General features: G+C 43.8%; 1 protein-coding gene and 1 pseudogene across 1 annotated transcript in view; both read left to right on the top strand.

The window, feature by feature from the left end:
- LOC126473787 (orcokinin peptides type A-like) overlaps nt 1-19,872 on the top strand; it is a 431,695-nt gene that overhangs the window by 357,496 nt on the left and 54,327 nt on the right. The window lies entirely within an intron of this gene.
- Nucleotides 10,964-11,081, top strand: LOC126475863 (5S ribosomal RNA; annotated as a pseudogene).

The raw sequence follows: 19,872 nt of genomic DNA, 5'->3' as shown, positions 1-19,872 counted from the left end.
TTCCAACCGATTTCTCATACACAAACAGCAGTTGACCGGCGTTGCCTGGTGAAACGTTCTTGTGATGCCTCGTGTAAGGAGGAGAAATGCGTACCATCACGTTTCCGACTTTGATAAAGGTCGGATTGTAGCCTATCGCGTTTGCGGTTTATCGCGTCGCGACGTTGCTGCTCGCGTGGGTCGAGATCCAATGACTGTTAGCAGAATATGGAATCGGTGGGTTCTGGGGGGTAATACGCAACGCCGTGCTGGATCCCAACGGCCTCGTATCACTAGCAGTCGAGATGACAGGCATCTTATCCGCATGGCTGTAACGGATCTTGCAACCACGTCTCGATCCCTGAGTCAACAGATGGGGACGTTTGCAAGACAACTACTATCTGCACGAACAGTTCGACGACGTTTGCAGCAGTATGGACTATCAGCTCGGAGACCATGGTTGCGGTTACCCTTGACGCTGCATCACACACAGGAGCGCCTGCGATGGTGTACTCAACGACGAACCTGGGTGCAAGAATGGCAAAACGTAATTTTTTCGGATCAATCCAGGTCCTGTTTACAGCATCATGATGGTCGCATCCATGTTTGGCGACATCGCGGTGAACGCACATTGGAAGCGTGTATTCGTCATCGCCATACTGGCGTATCACCAGGTGTGATGGTATGGGGTGCCATTGGTTACACGTCTCGGTCACCTCTGGTTCGCATTGACGGCACTTTGAACAGTGGATGTTACATTTCAGATGTGTTACCACCCGTGACTCTACCCTTCATTCGATTCAGCAGGATAATACATAACCGCATGTTGCAGGTCCTGTACGGGCCTTTCCGGATACAGAAAATGTTCGACTGCTGCCCTGGCCCGCACATTCTCCAGATCTCTCACCAACTGTAAACGTCTGGTCAATGGTGGCCGAGCAACTGGCTCGTCACAATACGCCATTCATTACTCTTGATGAACTGTGGTAACGTGTTGAAGCTGCATGGGCAGCTGTACCTGTACACGCCATCCGAGCTCTGTTTGACTCAATGCCCAGGCGTATAAAGGCCTTTATTACGGCGAGAGATGGTTGTTCTGGGTTCTGATTTCTCAAAAATCTATGCACCCAAATTGCGTGAAAATGTAGTCACATGTCAGTTCTAGTATAATATATTTGTCCAATGAATACCCGTTTACCATCTGCATTTCTTCTTGGTGTAGCAATTTTAATGGCCAGTAGTGTACATAGCAGTGAGGACTGCACAAGGTAGAAGAACTTTCTATAAAAATAGAAAATCTTCACGAAAAAGTATGTTTGTAGCACAGTTCTGGACGGTTATGAAACAAAAGTGGGGAAGGTGAAGATAGAAATGAAACAATTAGAAGCCTTTGTAAAGCGGTGTTACTTTAGACTGCTGAAGAACCCATAGATTGATAGAGCAAGGAACTAAGAAGTCCGGCAATGAGCCAATGGCGAAACAGTGACTAATAAAGAATATAATTAATCGGAGAGATTGGTTGGGCACGTGTTACGACGAGCTGTTGCTGAAATTTGCAGTTGAATGGATGCCGGAGGAAAGAATCGCATGGTCATACCTGTACACGATGTGTGTCAAAAGGTAATGGAATTTTGGTATTTCACGTGTTGTGTTATCCGATTCGCGCCATTTTTTAGTTCTCGTGATGGTAAAGTTATCTGAGACGTATCTAAACAGTGTTGGCCCTATTGGATACTCAGTCAGTTGTCATCTGTCAAAAGGTTTATATATGTGTTGGTAATATCGGCGATTGTTTAACTTCTATAAAAACGAATTAGGGAATTTGTTTTAAATTTTGTTGTAAGAAAATAAAAAAGTGCGGCAAAACTTTAGAAATACTAAATACTACTTTTGTGAGTCCCCCAAGTGTGAAACAAGGGTTTAAGAAGTCAGCTTTCGAAAAAGCTCGTGTAGACATTAAGGATGACGAGTTACTGGACGCCCAAGCACAAGATGAAATCCGGAAAAAGTGAAATAAATGATTATGAACTATCACCGAAATACAGTCAGAGAAGTCGCTGATGATTTTGTTGCATCGTTTGGTTCATTCTGGGAAAATGTTTTGGCTCTTTTGGGTATGAAACGTGTGCCATCAAAAATTTATTACAAAACTGTTGAATTTCGAACCAAAACAGCGGTGGAGTCACTAGGTGAAGGCAACAACGATTCTGAACTACTGAGACTTGTCATAACAGGTGATGAAACATTAATTTATGGATGCGTCGTCGAAACCAAGCGTTCTGGATCTCTCGGACCGAAAAAAGCTCGACAACAGCGCTGAGATAGAAAGATTATGCTCCTTGTGTACTTCGATTTTAACCGCATAATGCTCCTGTTTGCTTGCCTCAAGACTGAACTATCAATAACTAGTTCATCGCCACCTGCGCGAGTTTAGCTACGAGACGTTCATTTGTTTCGTTTCGTATTGTTTGGAGAGTAGTGTATGATGTCAAAGCGTTACTGACAATTGAAATTTTCATCGTGATAAACATCACAAATGTCAACAATAATTTGAAATCGCCATTCTCTAAATAAATACGGAACGAAACAAATGAAGATCACATAGCTATAACAACATGTGAAATGGCGGCAGAAGTCTTATCCTTTACTGATAAATTATATCAAATATGTGTGTAACAGTAAGAAATTACAACATCTAAGAAGAAGTGCTTCAACACATCATGAACAACCAAGGCAAAACCAAAATATGAAAAAAGCATGACAAGCTGTAGAATCTATGGTAGACATAAAAGTACCAGCGTACATAACGAAGAGCGTCACGCGAGAAAGAAAATAAGCAAAACATCCAACCAACGATAGGTCATAAGGTAGTGAAACACGTTTGGACAATAGAAAAACTATAAAATGGTTTCTTGCACAACACGGTTTTTTTCTATTTCTTATCAAGTACAGAAATGAGAAGAGTTCCAACATCCAAAACATGATTGTAGTATCAAACCTTGAAAGTATTTTAATTTCCCTGCAATATCTCTATACAGCTCCATGTCATGTAGTGAAAGAAGAAACCAAAGACCACAAATGTAAAAATAAGGATCGAAAGATGAGAAGTAACCTCACTTGTTGGCTGTTCATTGCCGTAAAACAAACTGTAAAAAGAGTTACTGTAATCCTTAAGTAGTGTTTATATATATATATATAAAGTCTCGTGATTCTCGTATATTAAGGTCACGAAGTTCTTTTTCTCGTCTCCCGAGATTTAAGCCGTTGTGTCAAAGAGCATAAAACCTGAGCCATTTACCGTTTTAAAAGTACTTTCAGCTTTTCCTGTTGTGTAAAAGCATGAAGACAATAAGTGCTCAGTCTGCTACAGAGGCTGTTTTTATGTCACTAAAATTATTATTTTTGTTTTGTTCCTTATATTGCATATAACGTTAATCACTTGTCCACGTCATCTACCGACTAGTTTCTTTTGCATGGCTTTCCAAAAATAGCAGCCGGCCGGTGTGGCCGTGCGGTTCTAGGCGCTACAGTCTGGAACCGCACGACCGCTACGGTCGCAGGTTCGAATCCTGCCTCGGGCATGGGTGTGTGTGATGTCCTTAGGTTAGTTAGGTTTAAGTAGTTCTAAGTTCTAGGAGACTGATGACCTCAGAAGTTAAGTCCCATAGTGCTCAGAACCATTTGAACCATTTTTTGTTCATTGCAGATAGTACATGACATCATGTTAACCACGAACGCCATGAATATATTCTGTATTTATTTTATTTTTTATTTATTATACACCTTTCGCCTACGTTCATGACATATCTTTTCAATAATTGTCATTAAATTATTCTACAACACATACAGGCAGTTTCGATAATAGTTTTTCATCCCCTGTATTAAAAAAGGCAAAATCCCGTGTTGGTAGCCAAAGATTAAAAGGTAATTCGAATCCCGGATGAGGGCAACATTTGAAATTGTCTTTAAAACAGCAGCCTTTCATATTTTGAAATGTAAATGTAATGAAACATTGAGTAGCTGAAGTTCACAGTAATTTATTAAAAGTGTTCAACCTGTGTAAAAAGCAATAATTAAGCACATGATGCAACCACAATTTAAATTAACACATTTACACAGAGATAAACTTTCAAAATTAATGTGGTCATTCCCATTCTGCCAACTATCACTTTAATTACGAATCCAGCTTTGTAATTGACGACAGCTCATTCGCAAACACTCGTCGGTTAATCGCCTGAACTAAAACTGTTATTACGTTAGCAGTACCGCTCTGCACTCCAGAGTGGACTAGAACGCAGCACTGATCCTACAGATGAATATATTCCCTTTTTGCATCAGTACTTCATGTGTTTCAAGAAGTTAAATTATATTTTGATTTGATGAAATAATTTACAACTAGCTGCACAAAAGAAATTTTATTTCTATACCAGCTTGGGGCACCTACTTGCCTTCTCCAGAAGATTAAAATTATCGCATTAAAAGCGACCGCCAAAAATAAGCAGATGTATGCAGCATATTGTTGTAGTGATGTGGATGATAGTGCATGTAATAATACGATAACTCTAATTTGCTAAAGAAGGGCACTAGGTGACTCAAACACGTAAAAAAGTAGAATTTCTTTTGTGGAAGTGGTTGCTGATTTTTTTTAAAATATAGTTACATTTCTGGACGTGGATAAAGGAGTAATACTTTGATAAACTATTAATTTCGTCTTAATTAATTTCAGCACACCCTTTCTGTCCCAGCCTATGTTCAACGTTCAGCTCGATAAATTTTTTACAACGCTTGCCCCGTAAAATGTCTGCTGTATACACCGAGCTTCAGTTTTTATTATAGAACTTTACGGCTCCCGTGATTATCAAATTACCTCTTTCTGATTTCCTCCGAATAAGTCACGCAGTTGTGAAACTTGGTATCTGTAACTGGTAGGACTGAATTTTCAATCCCTCTTTAGATTTGTCATCGACTCTCTGACTCAGTGTTTAATAAAAGTTTCTGGTTCCCAGCCCCTGATGTACCGAACGCAGTTGAGGTTCGTTGTTAATGTGGTTAGTTTAGTTTTAAAGTATAATAATAATTAAAGCAAGACTTCCAAATTCGCGGACAACTTACTGAACAAATTTATCGTCAATATAATTAATGGGAAGGAGGACCCTGTTGTTCGTAACTTCTCAAATCTCGGAATCAGAATATAACTACATTAATTTCCCATTGCACTTTAATTTTGGCAAAATATTTACTGTTTGTCACAGCAACTGCCGAAAACTACGCTTCAAAACAATAGTATACTGCAAATCGAATTAATGTTCATTAAGCTTTTCCAACGAGCAGCGTAGATTCATCTTTCACTGTTTTTCAAAAATCGTTATGTTTGATAGTGCCAATATGTATGTTCAAAATCCTGTTACAAGACAACTCAGTATGACTTTCTTCATCTAAAGAAATAGATTCAACTAGAGCTTAAGCTCTAAACGAGATGTGAATCTATGTGACTTTGTCGCTTTTACGTTACAACTAAGATCAACTTCATTGGAGATTCTAAACTGATGCAACAAGGAAACAGAATTTTACCATTTTTAATTTTCGTCACATTTTTCAACCAAAAATCCAATGCGCGGGCTAATTTAAACGCAGGAATGCGGCAGGTGTACAGAAAGGCCTGCGAAGGATCGATGGTTGTTACAGGGACTAGCAGTTCACGCTGAACGTGAATGAATTTAATGTATTGCTCAGGTGAATCAGATTCCAGGCTGAGATTCACTTGAATATTAAGGAACTACAGGGTGTTCAAAAAGTCTCTCCGCAGTGCCGTATGATTGTTCGCCTGCCTGGGTTACTTCCCTTCATGTGGACTCTCCCAACATTCCACTGTTTCCTTTATCTCAGCCAGCGTCAGTAGTATCGTTGGTGTGTGTTGTTACGTGTTGACCTGAATGTTTTAGTTCCTTTGTTCTTTTGTTTCGTTTTTGTCACTGTTAAAATGCTTACCATTGAAGAACGTGTGTTTTTAGTGGAACAAGTGGTCAAAGCTGGCGGTAAATACACATTTTCAGTTCGTCAAACATTTAATTCTGTTTTCCCAGAAACAACATTCCCACATTGAGATATTGTGCGAGATTTGATTAACATATTTCGAAGTACGGGTTCAGTGACAGATGTACCGAGAAGTGGTCGTCCTAGCGTTTTGTCTGAGGATAAATTACTCGATATTTCCGATAAAATGTCCATGAGTCTGAACAAGTCTGTAAGAAAACTCGCCCAGGAAATCGAGTTTCATTTCGATATATTCACTGCGGCATACGGCACTCGAGGCTAACAATCTTACGGCACTGCGGAGAGACTTTGTGAACACACCGTATAATTCATACATGGAAGAAGTCACTTACTTGTAAGGTTAGTTATTGAATGCCTCTCATCAATGTGACACCCTTATTATTTTGCACTAGCAGAAAAGGTAGAGAACATCCAACGGAGCGCGGTACGTTCCATCACAGAATCCATCCACACATATACAAATGGATGGTTGTGTGTGTGTGTGTGTGTGTGTGTGTGTGTGTGTGTGTGTGTGTGTGTGCGCGTTCCACATCTCCTACTAAACCACCTGACCGATTTCAACTAAACTTGCTACACATATCACTTACTGTCTGGAAATCATCGTTGTGTGGGTAAGAACCATCTACATATCAAAGAGGAGGGCATGGGGGTGAAAAAGAAGCGTGGCACATGACGTGTGTATACACATACACTGTGAGATCAGAAGCATCCGGACATCTGGCTGAAAATGACTTACAAGTTCGTGGCGCCCTCCAGAGGTAATGCTCTAATTCAATATGGTGTTGGCCCATCCTTAGCCTTGATGACAGCTTCCACTCTCGCAAGCATACGTTCAATCACGTTTCTTGGGGAATGGCAGACCATTCTCCACGGAGTGCTGTACTGAGGGGGAGGTATCGATGTCGGTCGGTGACGCTTGGCACGAAGTCGGCATTCCAAAACACCCCAAAGGCATTCTATAGGATTCAAGTCATGACTCTGTGCAGGTCAGTCCATTACAGAGATGCTATTGTCGTGTAACCACTCCGCCACTGAGCAAGTGCTCGATCGTGCTGAAAGACTTACTCTTCGATAATGGGAAGCAAGAAGGTGCGCCGTGCGGGATTAGCCGAGCGGTCTGGGGCGCTGCAGTCATGGACTGTGCGGTTGGTCCCGGCGGAGGTTCGAGTCCTCCCTCGGGCATGGGTGTGTGTGTTTGTCCTTAGGATAATTTAGGTTAAGTAGTGTGTAAACTTAGGGACTAATGGCCTTGCAGTTAAGTCCCATAAGATTTCACACACATCTGAATATTTTTGAACAAGAAGGTGCTTAAAACATCAATGTAGGCCTGTGCTGTGATACTACCACGCAAAAGGATAAGGGATGCAAGCCTCCTCCATGAAAAACACGACCACGCCCTAGCACCACCCCCATCAAAATTTACTGTTGCCACTACACACGCTCGCAGATGACACCCTGCCATCGGATCACAACATTGTGTACCGTGATTCGTCACTTCACACAACGTTTTTCCACTATTCAATCGTCCAATGTTTGCGCTCCTTGCACCAAGCCAGGCGTCGTTTGGAATTTACCGGCGTGATGTGTGGCTTATGAGCAGCCGCTCGACCATGAAATCCAAGTTTTCTTGCCTCCCGCCTAACTGTCATAGTACTTGCAGTCGATCCTGATGCAGTCTGGAATTCCTGTGTGATGGTCTGGATAGATGTCTGCCTCTAATAATTTCCGGGTATGCAGCCGGATCCTGTCGAGATTCTGCCACGATATTTCGGCCCAGAGACGTCCGGCCATCATCAGGTGAGTACACAACTACTGAAGAGCCCAGGTGCAGTCGCGGTATTTATGCCGAGATTCGGCATAAATACCGCGACTGCACCTGGGCTCTTCAGTAGTTGTGTACTCACCTGATGATGGCCGGACTTCTCTGGGCCGAAATATCGTGGCAGAATGTCGACGGGATCTGGCTGCATACCCGGAAATTATTAGAAGAAGAAATACGCCGAGAAAATTTCAGATGTCTGCCTGTTACACATTGCGACCCTCATCAACTGTCGGCGGTCTCTGTCAGTCAACAGACGATGTCGGCCTGTACGCTTTTGTGCTATACGTGTCCCTTCACGTTTCCACTTCACTATCACACCGGAAACAGTGGACCTAGGGATGTTTAGCAGTGTGTAAACCTCGCGTACAGACGTATGACACAAGTGACACCCTACCACCTAACCACGTTCGAAGTCCATGAGTTCTGCGGAGCGCCCCATTCCGCTCTCCCACGATGTCTGATGACTACTGAGGCCGTTGATATGGAGTATATGGAAGTAGGTGGCAGCGCAATGCTCCTAATATGAAAAACGTACGTTTTGTTTGGATGTCCGGGTACTTTTGATCACAGAATGCATAAACAAATATCTGGGCAGTTTCATGTTTCCCCGCTAGTCGTTTAATAAGCGCAAGAGCTTTACAGAGATACGGAACAATCAGCTACGGCAGACACTTTAAGAGAGACGTGGTTCAAAAATGGTTCAAATGGCTCTGAGCACTATGCAACTTAACTTCTGAGGTCATCAGTCGCCTAGAACTTAGAACTAATTAAACCTAACTAACCTAAGGACATCACACACATCCATGCCCCTAGGCAGGATTCGAAGCTGCGACCGCAGCGGTCGCTCGGCTCCAGACTGTAGCGCCTAGAACCGCACGGCCACTCCGGCCGGTTGAGACGTGGTGTACCATGAAGAAGTTTACTGTTGAAGTAACGAGACCGTCCGTTCAAAGAAGAGTCGGGTGGGATGGCAATTTATACGATACAAATTTCGTGAAATTACTAATTTTTGAAAAATCTGGAAAATTAGAGCTCATACAGAGGTTAATCAACAATCGTTCTTCCAGAATGAGATTTTCACTCTGCAGCGGAGTGTGCACTGATATGAAACTTCCTGGCAGATTAAAACTGTGAGACGGCACACACTTTTAATCTGCCAGGAAGTTTCATTCTTTCTTCCTTACAACGGAGCGCAAACATAAGACATACATTTTTATTTGACCTTTCCGTATTATTCGTTAGTGTTACTGTTGCAGTAGGTAACTAAAGAGTGAATATTTTTGTGGTGGGACCATCAGCACAACCAGGGCGCCTTAATTCACAATTTGGGAAACACTGATGTAACTTATACAATACGATTACACACAGGGCGTTTCAGACATTTCTACGTGTAGAGTAACATGGGGTGGACAAGAATATGGATACACCGCGAGAAATGGACCCCATGGCTAGCTACAAGTCGCATTACTGCTGAGGATTATGTGATCATTTTGACTGATCAGGTGCATCCCATGACACAATGTTTGTTCCCCGACGGTAATGACGACAGGGGCCCTGTTCACACTGCCGCACAGAACGAGGATGAATTTTCGCATCTTTCCTTCCCACCACAGTTGTCAGATCTCAGTATTATTAACCCCTTGTGATGTACTTTGGATAGATGTGATCGTTATCCACCTCCTTCATCATTACCTGACGTTCCTACTATTTTGCAGGGAGACTGGTGTAAGACTCCTTTCAAAACCATACATGGCCTTTATTTATCCGTTCTGAGACGACTGCAAACTTTTATGAATGCCGACTGTTTTCCTGCACCGTGTCAGGCACGGTACTGTGTTGTGATTTTAATGTTTCATATACTCGGCAATCCACTGTGAAGTGTATAACAGGGAGTGAGTCCCATTGTACCACATATTATTGTTTCTTCCCCTTTCCATTCACACGTGGAGCCTAGGACGAATGGCTGCTTAAAAGCCTCTCTGCACACTGCAATAAGTCTAATACTCTCCCCGCGGTCCCTACCGAAGCCTTACGTAGGGGGCTGAAGCTCTCGATTCTTCAGTCAATATTTGTCCTCGGAATTTTGTACGTACGGCTTGGTGAGATAATTTGCATCTATCTTCAAAAGTCTACCAACTGAAACAAGACATCCGCGAACCTCTCCCGTGAGTCAAATAGACCTGTGACCACCGTCCTGCCCTCCTTTTGTATACATTCAACAACCCTTGTTAGTCGTGTCTAGTATGTATCCTACGCACTTGAGCAATATTCTAGGATGGTTTGTATCAGTGTTTTGTAAGCAGTGTCCTATGTACTCTGTGCATGTTTGCAGTTTCCTACTATCCTACGATCTAAAGGAAATCTGCCACCTGTTTCACCTACGACTGAATTCTATCGTTTCATTTCACATCCCTACAAATTTTTAGACCCAAGTATTTATCCTGAATTGACTGATTGTATTTTTGTCTCACTGATATTATAGACATAACTTGTTTTGTGTTTTGAAGTGTGCAACACTACATATCTGAACATTTTAAGTAAGTTGCCTGTTTTTACACCCTTTTGGAATCTTATCAAGCTAGAAATAAATATTTCTGAGTTTTTTTAATTATAGAAATTGGAAATTAGTGGTAAGGTCTTACGAGACCAAACTGCTGAGGTCATCGGTCCCTAACCTTATGCACTATTCAATCGAACTAACTTACGCTAACGACAACACACCCACCCACGCCCGAGGGAGGACTCGAACCTACGATGGGGGCAGCCGCGCGGCCCGTGATAAGACGCCTCATACCGCGCACCCCCCCCCCCTCCCCCCCTGCGCAGTTTCCTTATAGGTAACTACATCATCTGCAAAATGTCTAAGGTTGCTATTAGTATTGTCCATCAAGTTATTAATATACGGCGTGAACGGGAAGTGTCTTAACACGCTTTCAGTACTGTCGATGCCTCTCCATCCAAGATAACACGCTGTGCCTTGCCTACCAATTAATCTTGAATCTAGGTCACATACTTTGTTTGAGCGTACTTCAGTTAATGAATGTTGGTGTGGTACCGAGTCACGTGATTTTCGAAAATCAAGAAATACTGCATCAGCTTAGTTACCTTGGCAACGGCCTTGCCGCAGTGGATACACCGGTTCCCGTCAGACCACCGAAGTTAAGCGCTGTCGGGCGTGGTCGGCACTTGGATGGGTGACCATCCGGGTCGTCATGTGCTGTTGCCATTTTTCGGGGTGCACTCTCAGCCTCGTGATGCCAACTGAGGAGCTACTCGGCCGAATAGTAGTGGCTCCGGTCAAAGAAAACCATCATAACGACCGGGAGAGCGGTGTGCTGACCACACGCCCCTCCGGTCCGCATCCTCATCTGAGGATGACACGGCGGTCGGATGGTCCCGATGGGCCACTTGTGGCCGGAAGACGGAGTGCTAGTTACCTTCATCGACGCTTTTCGAAATGCCATGCGATAAAAGCGCAAACTGTGGTGGTTTAAGACCTGACATAGGACCCTGTATAGCTGCAATTTTATTTGGCAGTCACGACTAGATCTTGAAAGAAGTAATGCGTGTTGGGTGTTGGTATATAATTACCTGTTAAAACGTAAATGTCGTGTGACTAGGGCCTCCCGTCGGGTAGGCCGTTCGCCGGGTGCAAGTCTTTCGATTTCACGCCGCTTCGGCGACTTGCGCGTCGATGGGAATGAAATGATGATGATTAGGACAACACATCACCCAGTCCCTCAGCGGAGAAAATCTCCGACGCAGCTGGCAATCGAACCCGGGCCCTTAGAATTGACATTCTGTCGCGCTGACCACTCAGCTACCGGTGGACGCACATGTTACCTGTTGTACATCCTATATATGCTGCCAGACGGACTCTGTACCTCTTGTATTCGGCGAGAAGCCGTGGTATCGACACGACAGTACTTCCACGCTGACATCCAGGAGCACCTGAACTACCACATTATTGGATCGGAATGGGAGATTTTGTCCTTCGGCCATGGGGATTTCGGCTCCCAGTTCTCTAATTACACTATTGGCCATTAAAATTGCTACCCCACGAAGATGACGTGCTACAGACGCGAAATTTAACCGACAGGAAGCATATGGTGTGGTATGCAAATGATTAGCTTTTCAGAGCATTCACACAAGGTTGGCGCCGGTGGCGACACCTACAACGTGCTGACATGAGGAAAGTTTCCAACCGATTTCTCATACACAAACAGCAGTTGACCGGCGTTGCCTGGTGAAACGTTGTTGTGATGCCTCGTGTAAGGAGGAGAGATGCGTACCATCACGCTTCCGACTTTGATAAAGGTCGGATTGTAGCCTATCACGATTGCGGTTTATCGTGTCGCGACATTGCTGCTCGCGTTGGTTGAGATCCTATGACTGTTAGCAGAATATGGAATCGATGGGTTCAGGAGGGTAATACGGAACGCCGTGCTGGATCCCAACCGCCTCGTATCACCAGCAACCGAGATGACAGGCATCTTATTCGCATGACTGTAACGGATTGTGCAGCCACGTCTCGATCCCTGAGTCAACAGAAGGAGACGTTTGCAAGACAACAACCATCTGCACGAATAGTTCGACGACGTTTGCAGCAGTATGGACTATCACATCGGAGAGCATGGTTGCGGTTACCCTTGACGCTGCATCATGGATAAGAGCGCCTGCGATGGTGTACTCAACGACAAACCTGGGTGCAAGAATGGCAAAACGTAATTTTTTCGGATCAATCCAGGTCCTGTTTACAGCATCACGATGGTCGCATCCGTGTATGGCGACATCGCGGTGAAGCGTGTATTCGTCATCGCCATACTGGCGTATCACCCGGCGTGATGGTATGGGGTGCCACTGGTTACACGTCTCGGTCACCTCTTGTTCGCGTTCACGGCGCTTTGAACAGTGGACGCTACATTTCAGATGTGTTACGACCCGTGGCTCTGCCGCCCATTCGATCCCTGCGAAACCCTACATTTCATCAGGATAATGCACGACCGCATGTTGCGGGTCCTGTACGGGCCTTTCTGGATACAAAAAATTTTCGACTGTTGCCCTGGCCAGCACATTCTCCAGATCTCTCACCAATTGAAAACGTCTGGTCAATGGTGGCCGAGCAACTGGCTCGTCACAATGCGCCAGTCACTACTCTTGATGAACTGTGGTATCGTGTTGAAGCTGCATGGGCAGCTGTACCTGTACACGTCATCCAAGCTCTGTTTGACTCAATGCCTAGGCGTATCAAGGCCGTTATTACGGCCAGAGGTGGTTGTTCTGGGTACAGATTTCTCAGGATCTATGAACCCAAACTGCGTGAAAATGTAATCACATGTCAGTTCCAGCATAATATATTTGTCCAGTGAATGCCCGTTTATCATCTGCATTTCTTCTTGGTGTAGCAATTTTAATTGCCAGTAGTGTATTTTCCCTTACACAGACTTGCATGAGATAAAAATGAAATAGTTCCTTTATATCTACTGAATCTTTATTATGACATAAATTGTTGACGTTATAATAAAGCATTAGTAGCCTAGTTACTACGTCTACAGCCTTCCTCTGCAAATCAGCTTGCAGTGTGTGGTGGAGGATGCATCTGGTACCACTATCACGATTGTTAGCAAGCCCCACGTTTTCCCGGCATACTTATTACGCGAGAAGTTTCTTGCAGGAAGTAACATGCTGCCTGAGTCTTCTTGGAACGTATACTCGGAATGTTGCAGGTAACCCCTTCCATGCGCATAACACTCCTATTGTAGAGTCCGCCATTGAGGTTTGATCACCATCTCCGTAAGGGCCCTGCTGCACTCACGCCACGGCAGATTTGCTGGCAGTACTGCAGTCTGCCAGTACGTCTGCCAACAGAGCCGCCAGAAGAAATTCTTCAATCTATGCTCATTATTGAAGTGGTCATAGAAAAGCCAGTGGCTGTGCTTTGTTGTGCGACGTCGAATAAAAAGATAATGCCTAAAAAGGAGAATTTCTGGGTACATCCTTTCACGGCTGATCGTTCCGCAAATGCGTTCTTCCAGACAGTATACAATGGTCTGAGCAATTACAATGATAACTTTTTCATTTATGTGAGAATGTCACGACTTTCATTCGAAGAGTTATAGGAGATCTGCCTAGATGAACTGAATGAGAAGGACACCATTTTAAGAAAAGCTATCCTGCCGGAAGAAAAGATTTTGAATCACAGTTTGCCGAGAAACTGAAGTCACCAGAATAAAGAGTGATGTCTAACCTATTTGTATATGGTACTGTCTAATCAACAACCAATTATTTGTAGTTAACAGTGACATTTAAAGTTCCAGTTGCAACTGTAATATATACGTACACTCCTTCCACTCTGGCCCACACGATCGTGTGGGTTCCTCCTGCTTCACTCCGGGCTGCAACGATACTGTGAGTTTCCGGTTTACGTTTGGCAGCTGGTTTGTTACACATTGTGACCACCATAGCGCAACAGATCATTCCAAATTTCAACGAAAAAACAAAGCCATGCTTCACCGAGATAAATGTTTCCCCATATTTCGTTGACTGATGGCAGTTGCAGGATTTTGGACTGAGAATGTAAGTTGTCTAAACACACGCATTAAGTGTTAGGTGGATTTTATAGATGTCTGAAATTTGAGTAGCACAATAACACTAGTGACTTCTTTAACAAACTATCACCATGCGAATTTTTTAGGTATTTTTGCTTGATTCTGCAGTTCATAATGTATGGAAATTGGTACAGATTAGAAAGGGATGAGTTACTTTTCAGTTTTTATTTTGAAAAGTTCTTCCGTTACACAATCAAATTAAATATTACAAATAAATGTTCTGGACAAAAAGTAAGAAAAGACTCACATTTGTCTACGTCTCTTTTCTTAAAATAATTCAATCGCATCTGGCATCTCGGATCCATTAGCATCACTTGCTGCAGCAGGAGGTGCAGCTGTGCTATTTCGGTCTATAAATAGGTTTTGAGAAAAACTTGCATATCCCAGATAGTAATGAGCTTTATCTGAGCTGCCGCGTTCTTGTGACTGGGGTGGAGCATCAGCAACAGGCTGTGAGGAAACTGAGGATCGATAATTTCCATGGTCTCCAACCAGCCAGGCTCCAGAAAGTGCTTTATTATCCTAACTAGTTTGAATGTGTTTGCAACGTGAAGAGGCGTATTCTCCTAACTGGGTTTTAATCACGACTCTCTAGATTTCCAACACGGGTTCTCTTTTTCTGTTCGCGATTTCAATAGTCCTGAGATGAAGTGGTCTCATATGAATCTCGTATATATAAAGATTCAGTGTCAAAATTACTCATTGCGCAGATGTGGAACTGGAAAAAGTGGGTGGCGAATAGCGCCTTGCGGCTCTGTTGGCACAGTGGTGCCTTTCATTAGCCGCCCCGCGTTTCATAGGTAACACTGCCAGGCTGTCAGACCTGCCGGCAGAGCAGAGCTGCGTCGCTCAGGTAAGATGCCAGGTGCTGCGGGCTCCGTTGTGCACACGCTTTGTGTCCGGGGTCCCTGCCGGCAAAGCTGCTGTGGTATCCCAGTGCGGTAGGGCCCTAACGCCGTCGCACTACTGTTTCAACCCCTGACAATACACGCTGTATTCCTTTGAATACTCTGTATCCTCTACTAATATCACCTCTCCCACATTGGAGACTATGTTGTTGTTGTGGTCTTCAGTCCAGAGACTAGTTTGATGCAACTCTCCATGCTACTCTATCCTGTGCAAGCTGCTTAATCTCCCAGTATCTACTGCAACCTACATCCTTCTAAATCTGCTTAGCGTATTTATCTCTTGGTCTCCCTCTTCGATTTTTATCCTCCACGCTACCCTCCAATACTAAATTGGTGATCACTTGATGCCTCAGAACATGTCCTATCAACCGATCCCTTCTTCTAGTCAAGTTGTGCCACAAACTCTATTCAATACCTCCTCACTAGTTATGTGATCTACCCATCTAATCTTCTGTAGCACCACATTTCAAAAGCTTCTATTCTCTTCTCGTCCAAATTATTTATCGTCCATGTTTCACTTCCATACATGGCTACACTCCATACATATACTTTCAGAAACGACTTCCTCACACTTAAATCTATACTCCATGTTAACAAATTTCTCTTTTTCAGAAACGCTTTCCTTGCCATTGCCAGTCTACATTTTATATCCTCTCTACTTCGACCATCATTAGTGATTTTGCTCGCCAAATAGCAAAACTAATTTACTGCTTTGTGTCTCATTTCCTAATCTAACTCCCTCAGCATCACTCGATTTAATGCCACTACATTCCATTATCCTCGTTTTGCTTTTGTTGATGTTCATCTTATATCCTCCTTTCAAGACACTGACCATTCCGTTCAACTGCTCTTCCAGGTCCTTTGATGTCTCTGACAGAATTACAATGTCATCGGTGAACCTCAGTGTTTCTATTTCTTCTCCATGGATTTTAATTCCTACTCCGAACTTTTCTTTCGTTTCCTTTACTGCCTGGTCAATATACAGATTGAATAACATCGGGGAGAGGCTACAACGCTGTCTCACTCCCTTCCCAACCACTGCTTCCCTTTCATGTCCTTCGACTCTTATAACTGCCATCTGTTTTCTGTACAAATTGTAAATAGCCTTTCGCTCCCTGTATTTTACATCTGCCACGATCAGAATTTGAAAGAGAGCATTCCAGTCAACATTGTCAAAAGCTTTCTCTAAGTCTACAAATGCTAGAAACGTAGGTTTATCTTTCCTTAATGTATCTTCTAAGATAAGTCGTAGTATTGCCTCACGTGTTCCAATATTTCTACGGAATCCAAACTGATCTTCGCGAGGTCGGCTTCTACCGTTTCTTCCATTCGTCTGTAAAGATTTTGCGTTAGTATTTTGCAGCCGTGACTTATTAAACTGATAGTTCGGTAATTTTCACATCTGTCAACACCTGCTTTCTTTAGGATCGGAATTATTATATTCTTCTTGAATTCTGAGGACATTTCTCCTGTCTCATACGTCTTGCTCACCAGATGGTAGAGTTTCGTCAGGGCTGGCTCTCGCAAGGCTGTCAGTAGTTCTAGTGGAATGTTATCTACTCCCGGGGCCTTGTTTCGACGTAAGTCTTTCAGTGCTCTGTCAAACTCTTCACGCAGTATCATATCTCCCATTTCATCTTCATCCATGTCCTGTTCCATTTCCATAATATTGTCACCAAGTACATCGCCCTTGTATAGACTCTATTGGAGTGTAACGTACACAAATTTGTCGCAAGAGTATATTATAAAAGACTTAGTTGTGGATGAATTACTTTTCATTAAGATTCTTCCAATGAATCTCAGCGTGGTATTTGCTTTTCCTACTAGTTTTACGTGGCCGTACACATCAACCACACTACATTGGCCATACCACATCGGTTGGTTGGTCCCGAATATTTTATAGATGTAGCTGTTTTTTGGACGTTGGTGTAAGAGTATAGTCGAAACTGTAGTGGGTTTGGTACATCTTACACGCAGTCCACTGCATTTTATTACGCAGAAGGTTTAGTTGTCAGTTCCTGCACAAAGCGGCGATTCTCCGCAAGTCTTCCTGCCTTTCGTTACAGTTTCCTTTTTTGCAACTTCCCTGTGCCCAGCAGCAGTATCTGCGAACAGCCTCGAGGAGCTTTCGACATTATCCGAAAGAGCTGAAGAAGCATTAATCATATTTATCTCTGTCTTTTATCTTTTACACCGTTTTCTACGACTTTAGGAAGGCATTTGACACTGTCCCACGCTGCCCTTTACTGTAAAAAATACGAACTTATCGGATATTGCCACTGGATTCAAGACTGCCTTTCGGATAGAACTCAGCAATTCTCACTTAACGGAATAAAATCGACGGATGTAAATCTAATTTCTACAGTACCTCAAGGAGGACCATTAATGTCAATGTATATAACTGACCTACTAGAACCCGTCGGAAACTGTTTAAGACTGTTTGCAGATGATGTTGTCTATAAGAAAGTGTCAGTGCCAGATGAATTGCAGAATGACCTACAGACGATTGACGAATGTTGCAAAGTCAGGCACTTGAAGCTGGCCATAAATAAACGTAACATATTGTTCATACGTAGGAAAAGAAGTCCACTACTACACAACTACATTATTGATGACAAATTAGTGAAATCAGTATCTACCGTAAAGTATCCAGGAGTAACTGTCCAGAACGATCTTAAGTGGAATGACTACATAAAATAAATAGAAGGAAACGATGATACCAGACTGAGATTCGCAGGAAGGATCTTAAGGAAGTGTAACTCATCCACGATAGAAGTGGTTTGAAAGGAGCTTGTTCGACCGATTCTTAAGGAGTGTTCATCAGTCTGGAATCCTTACTAGGTATGACTGACAGAAGAGATAGAGAAGATCCAGATTTGGAGAGAGAACTTTCCAGATTTGGAGAGAGCACTTTCCAGAAAAAGTCAGGCACTGTATTACTATCGCCCGCATTCTTCTCTCGGAAAGACCACGACGAGAAAATTCCAGAAATTAGAGCTAATACAAAGGCTTACCGACAATCATTCTTCCCACGTGTCATTCGCTAGTGGAACGGGGAAGGGAGGTGATACCAGAAGTACCCTCCGCCATTCACCGTCAGGTGACGTGAGGAGTATGATGTAGATGTAGAAGTAGTAATCTACCCGGAAACCTCCTTTAAAATGGAGTCACAGGTATATGAAACCTTTGTGCACTTTTAGTGGGTCGTTGTTGACAGGGCCTTAACTGCGTCATTGTAGAACAAGTCTCATGGCCATTTTCGTGAGTGCAACAGAGGTGTGAAGACTGACAGTCGTAACTCTGCTGGGTTGCTGTGCGATATAAGTTACTGCTCTGCGACAAAAATTGTTCACATAGATTAAAAAATGCGAATATGCATTTCTCACAGCTCATTTTTGCATTCTCTGCCGTTATTTATAATTGAGGTTAGACTCTCTGGATGAATCTCAATGCTTAATCTTCTTCATAGAGACGTTCAGGACTCACAAAAATTTAGGATATTAGGCTTTAACGTATCGTCGACAATAAGGTCATTAGGAACGGAACGTAAGGTCGAATTAGAGGAAGAACTCAGTTGCGTATTTTGCGAAGGAACCATACGGTTTATGAAACCCCAGGAAAAATAAATCTGAATTGCCAATCGGGGATTTAAAGCCTCATCCTCCAAAATTTGAATCGAGTGCCTACCTACAGCTTTAGCTACCTTGCTCGATACAGTACTGGCAGTAACCACGATGAGCAACATACACTCCTGGAAATGGAAAAAAGAACACATTGACACCGGTGTGTCAGACCCACCATACTTGCTCCGGACACTGCGAGAGGGCTGTACAAGCAATGATCACACGCACGGCACAGCGGACACACCAGGAACCGCGGTGTTGGCCGTCGAATGGCGCTAGCTGCGCAGCATTTGTGCACCGCCGCCGTCAGTGTCAGCCAGTTTGCCGTGGCATACGGAGCTCCATCGCAGTCTTTAACACTGGTAGCATGCCGCGACAGCGTGGACGTGAACCGTATGTGCAGTTGACGGACTTTGAGCGAGGGCGTATAGTGGGCATGCGGGAGGCCGGGTGGACGTACCGCCGAATTGCTCAACACGTGGGGCGTGAGGTCTCCACAGTACATCGATGTTGTCGCCAGTGGTCGGCGGAAGGTGCACGTGCCCGTCGACCTGGGACCGGACCGCAGCGACGCACGGATGCACGCCAAGACCGTAGGATCCTACGCAATGCCGTAGGGGACCGCACCGCCACTTCCCAGCAAATTAGGGACACTGTTGCTCCTGGGGTATCGGCGAGGACCATTCGCAACCGTCTCCATGAAGCTGGGCTACGGTCCCGCACACCGTTAGGCCGTCTTCCGCTCACGCCCCAACATCGTGCAGCCCGCCTCCAGTGGTGTCGCGACAGGCGTGAATGGAGGGACGAATGGAGACGTGTCGTCTTCAGCGATGAGAGTCGCTTCTGCCTTGGTGCCAATGATGGTCGTATGCGTGTTT

This window comes from Schistocerca serialis, chromosome 4 (assembly GCF_023864345.2).
Source record: "Schistocerca serialis cubense isolate TAMUIC-IGC-003099 chromosome 4, iqSchSeri2.2, whole genome shotgun sequence".
In the NCBI taxonomy this organism is placed as follows: Eukaryota; Metazoa; Arthropoda; class Insecta; order Orthoptera; family Acrididae; genus Schistocerca; species Schistocerca serialis.
The sequence above is the reverse complement of the archived record's forward strand: the minus strand, read 5'-3'. Positions and strand labels throughout refer to the sequence as shown.